At 41.2% G+C, this 5,617-nt stretch overlaps 1 pseudogene; it reads left to right on the forward strand.

The window, feature by feature from the left end:
* The first annotated feature begins 3,982 nt into the window (after positions 1 to 3,982).
* On the forward strand, positions 3,983 to 4,323 carry LOC114706283 (annotated as a pseudogene).
* Positions 4,324 to 5,617: the final 1,294 nt, after the last annotated feature.

A 5,617-nucleotide genomic window follows, 5' to 3' on the forward strand; every position in this document is an offset into this window, starting at 1 on the left:
TTCTCAGGAGCATTATTAACTTCCAGAAGGGGATAAAAAAAAGAAAGCGGCTGAATCTGTGGCTTGGTATATCTGAAGCTCAGAAGCAGCATTTCAAAACCAATGCAACAATACTGTGGCAATTATCAAGAATATTACTTAGGAATATCCATTGCATGGTAATTATAAAAGAATGATGTTTTAAATACCAGGTGTCAGAACCATCTGCATTTTTCTTTCAATGTGGCAAGTAAAGAATTATCCTGTTGTCCCAGGAGACCAAATAATGCCTAAGCTCCCTGGACTTTGAAAACATAAATCTTTAATCCATTTTACATGTGAATCAATCAGCAAATTCTAGCTTTGCCCTCATTAATGGTTCTCAATCTTCTCCTCTTATTTTCACAGACCTCCACTTGGTGTCAGAACAGGGACATCTGCTACACTGTCATGTCCTCCCGAGTAGCTTCCCCATCTGCCAAACTGAAAGATACAGTTCTCCAGAACAGGACCAATGGTGTGTGTTGGATTTGCTAGAAGAACTTGCAGCCTCTAGGGTCTGAGTCATGCAACAATAGACTTTTGCACACGTGGGGGGTGGGGGTGGGGGGATGAGAACCCTAGAGTTGCTCACTCCACAAGACTGGATACCTTAGAAGTCCCAGTGTGGTGTCAAAGACCTAGAAGATTCCTGGAGAGTAGTAGTCCTTCTGTTCTTGTTGGAACATGAGGAAGCTGGAGTGTAACGTCAGAAAAGTATGCTGCTGCAGCAGCAGGAGGAGGAGGAGCAGCAGCAGCAGCAGCAGGAGCAGCAGTAGGAGGAGGAGCAGCAGCAGCAGGAGGAGGAGCAGCAACAGCAACAGGAGCAGCAGCAGCAGGAGCAGCAGCAGCAGGAGGAGGAGCAGCAGCAGCAGCAGGAGCAGGAGCAGCAGCAGCAGCAGCAGCAGGAGGAGCAGCAACAGCAGCAGGAGCAGCAGCAGCAGGAGGAGCAGCAGCAGGAGGAGCAGCAGGAGGAGGAGGAGCAGCAGCAGCAGGAGCAGCAGCAGGAGCAGCAGCAGGAGCAGGAGCAGGAGGAGGAGGAGGAGGAGCAGCAGCAGCAGGAGGAGCAGCAACAGCAGCAGGAGGAGCAGCAACAGCAGCAGGAGCAGCAGCAGGAGCAGCAGCAGCAGCAGGAGGAGCAGCAGCAGCAGGAGGAGGAGCAGCAGCAGCAGGAGGAGCAGCAGCAGCAGGAGCAGCAGCAGCAGGAGGAGCAGCAGCAGGAGGAGGAGCAGCAGCAGGAGGAGGAGGAGCAGCAGCAGCAGCAGCAGCAGCAGCAGCAGGAGGAGCAGCAACAGCAGCAGGAGCAGCAGCAGCAGGAGCAGGAGCAGCCTTACAACAAGATCCACTCACTCAGCAGCAGGAAATGAAGGCACTCAAGCATGCAGCCCTGACTTTCTCACATACCTCTTTATGTCTGGCCCAACAGCAGAAGGTTCTATACACTCTACGGAAGGGTCTTTTCCTTTCAGCTGTTCCTGGTTGAAAATGTCCTCACAGGCCCACCCAGAGGGATATTTCTTGTTGATTCCAGCCCCAAGTAAGTTGACAATCAAGATTAACGACCACATAGAATCATCTTTCATTAAGTCAGTTATGTGCTATCCCCCAGGAAAGGTTTCAACATCTATATAGATTCATGTCATCAATCAAGTTGAAACAAAAACAATAGTGTCCAGAATTTCTTGTGCTGATATGACTGACCATTTCTGCCTCTGATGTTTCTAAGAGAACAATTGCACTCTGATCTGTCTCTTTTCTCCATTTTGTGCAACTATCTTCCAGATGTCACAAGTCTTTTACCCACCACTGTCAAGCATTCACACTCAGTTTAGGAGATCACATGCTCTGTGATCTCTCCGTATGCTCACATTTGGGACAAGAAAGGAAAACGGGAGGACTACGTGCTACCATGATTGGGTGAGATATGAAGAAGCTATCCAATGGAGTCATCTTCTCACCGTATGGCTTGCTGTTCCTACTGAAAAGATGGAGCTGCTGTCAGGAGCACAGTGTGATCCTCATGTGGACAAGTTGAACACTCAAAAGCAGCAGGACCTAAAACAGACTTGATGACACAGGATCATTTATTCAGACCTATCTCAGGATTCACTGGCTAAAACTTCCTTCTTTGCTACTGTAGGTACCACGTTCAGAAGTCCACGGCACAAACAATACAGTGGTAAAGAAACAGGGTCGCCTGCATAAAATCTCATTAATATTCTTCCCCCTCCCTTTCCCTGTCCCCCCCCCACCTCACAGGAACCAATATCTAGTTTGCACTTCTAATATTTTGTACAACTTTTTTCGGTGAACTCATATGGCTTTTCAAATAGCATCCATATCTACATGGTACATTTCATATTAACAGCCTCACGTAGAGAAAAGGAGGAGGAGCCTTGGGTATCTTGTAATTTTTTGCTGCTATTTCTGTTTTTGTTATTGTTGTTGTCCTTTTCAACAAAAGAAAAGCAAAGAAACCAGTTGAAAACTAGGTTCTTAAGCCATGGTAAAGAGATAGAATGAATAATTAGCCCTTTTAACAGAGTAATCTACATATCCTTCCCTGAATTTCTGCCCCCTAACACCATCCCTATAAGCCACCATAAGGTACTGTTGGGTCAGGCCAACTTTCTGAGTCCTGACACAGAAATATAATTTCTTGCAGTTTTTGTTTTTGTTTTTATCTTCTGTCTCTAGCTTTTGGATGCTAGTCAGAATCTATGTATACTTTTTCTGGTACTCTGAGCTCTCTCTCTCTCTCTCTCTCTCTCTCTCTCTCTCTCTCTCTCTCTCTTTCTCTCTTTTCCTTTACCCTCTTCCTTCCTCTATCTCAAGCCCTTATCAAAGAATTTATAATAAACTTCTCTAAAAAAGAGAAGGAAAGCTCAAGAAACAAATAAAAATAATATAAATAAAATATAAACAGACACTAAAGCTAGTAAGATTATATAAATGAAAAATAACCAATTGAGACAATGTTCTATATCATCATCCAGTAATGCATTACTTATGAATAATATCCCTGTTAGGATGGCCACAGTCAAAACCCTGATACAAGCAGATGCAGATGAGGATGTCAGCAAGAGAAATTGATATATTCACTTTAGAAGACAGTTTGCCAGTTTCTCACAAAACAAAACATACTTTGTGTGATTAAGTTCCTACAGTCTTTAGCATTTACCCCAACAAGTTGAAATTATGTCCCCAGAAAGGCCTGTATGAAAATGTTTACAGAAGCATTATTTGTGATTGCCAAACACGGAAGCAAGCTACATGCCCTTCACTAGGTGAATATATACACTGGTACATCCAAACAATTTGATATTATTCACTTAACCAATGAGAATCCATAAATGATACATCCAGAAAGATAATACTGTGGCACACTAAGTTCATAATACAAAGTAAAAGAAGAAAATCTTAAAATCCACCAACCCTGCTCACAGGCTTGTTCCTCCTTGCTTGGTCAGCTTGCTTTTTAATGTAGGCCAGAACCTCCTGCCCAGGAGTCACAGCACTAATAGTAGTCTGAACCCTCCCACATCAACCACACTAATCAAGAGAACACCCCACAGCCATGCCCACAGAGTTATTCAACAGAGGCAATTTCTCCCATGAGGTTCCCTCTTCCCAGATGACCTTAGTTTGTGTTAAGTTGACAAAAAATTTAGAAAGGTCATATATGCTGTTACACTTCGTTAAAATTTATAAAACATTCAGCTCCAGGAGGGAACTATGAAGTAAACCATAAACTTTAGATGATGAGAATCTACCAGTTAGTGTAGGTAGACTCATTTCAAAATGTCATTCTGTTGTGAAATGCAGGAGAGAATGTTAGCACAAGGTGGAAAAGGAATATGTAGAAACTATCTTTTAAAAAGTCAGCTGTAGAGAGCTGGCCACCCCACTGCAGGTTGTAACTTCCCAAGTATTGTCCTGTGGATGGAGAATTAAAAAGAGTGCTATGGAGAAAGGCAAGATTTTTGTTTGGAAGAATACTCATTGCTAGACTGTGGGAAAGGGAGACAAGCAGAAGACTGGACTAAACCTTCATGTCTGTTTCAGTGAATGACAGGCCAGGCCACTGGATGCTCTTACACAGATGCCAACAAGAGCAAAGTCCTCACCTGAGGAGAGGATATACTGAGATTATTTGCAGAATCAAAAAAAAAAAAAAAAAAAAAAAAAAAAAAAGACAATCCTGGGGCTAAAATGATCTTTGCTGAGATGAAGAAGGGAGAAAGAGAAGTCTTGATACCTTACCTTTAAAGGAGTATGGATTATAGTAATAATAATAATATATAATTGCTACTGCCTTACTTATTACAAAACAAATGTCTCATGGCTTTTTAAAAAAATGTTTTTAATTGAAATAGAATTATAGAATTATAACATCTTCCCTCTTTTCTTTTCTCCCCCAAACCCCTTCCAGCTTCCATTCCTTAAAGGCCTCCTGTGTCTCCCAACTCTCAATTTAATAGCCATTTTCCCCTTTGACTAGTATTGTTACATATATATATGTATATATATATATATATATATGTTACAAACATGTATAACTATATATATGTATATTTATGCTGAGTTTATTTTTGTTGTTTGTGTGTATATGATTTCAGGCTGATTATTTTTCTTTGGACATCCAATAAGGGGGCTCATCTCTAGAAGAGGATAATTTTTCTCTCATTAGTTTCTAGCTTCCTGTAGTTTTTTTGTCCAGGAATGGGACCTGGTAAAATGTACCCTCTTCCACATTAGCATGTCTATTGATATTGTTCATGCAGCATTTCCATGAAAAGCTGTTTCACTGAAGACTTCATGGTGTATTGGTTCGTGCAATCTGTCTATCCCCTCATAGGCAAAGTTCCCTTAGACATAGATACAGGAGCTGTGATGTATTTTTGTCTGTTGGAGCTGGGCTCCTCACATTCTGTTGATCTCTGCATTGTGTCCAGTTTTGATTTCTTGTGATGGGCTCTATTTGCTATAAGGAGAGACTTCTTTGATAAGGGGTTGTAGCTACACATATCCAAGAAAGTTGTGGTTAACAAACAGAGTTCATGGGTTTTGTGTCTGGAACTAGGCTTTTGAGTTTTTTTAAGATCATGAATGACTAACAAAATATTTTGAGGTGGTCCTGATTTAAGTAAAATTGGCTGGTAGTAAATATGTGTGTGTGTGTGTGTGTGTGTGTGTGAAGTATAGTAAGATAAATTGGATGAAATAAAATCTGAAGGTAACAGTAAAATGTCACTCATTCTGTGACTGTTTCTTATTGCCCCTTCTCTATAAGAAACAAACCAAGAAGCATAATTCAGTAACAATCAAGATGTAAATCAGCAAAAAAAGTTTCTTTGTGTGTTATTTTTGCTATAATTTCCTTGTAATATTCACATAACATCTCATGCATATTATGTATTGACAAAATGTCTCAGTTTTAGCCTACACTTTATTGTTAAAGGTGTCTTACAATATGCTACATTTTAAAAATAATTTCTGCAAAGGAGTTGTGGTTGCCTATAGTCACTTCGTGCTTCTATGATAACGATGAGATTTGAACTCATGAAAAACCATGTGAAATGCAGCTCACATCCAGATG

Source organism: Peromyscus leucopus, chromosome 5, assembly GCF_004664715.2.
Source record: "Peromyscus leucopus breed LL Stock chromosome 5, UCI_PerLeu_2.1, whole genome shotgun sequence".
Classification (NCBI taxonomy): Eukaryota; Metazoa; Chordata; class Mammalia; order Rodentia; family Cricetidae; genus Peromyscus; species Peromyscus leucopus.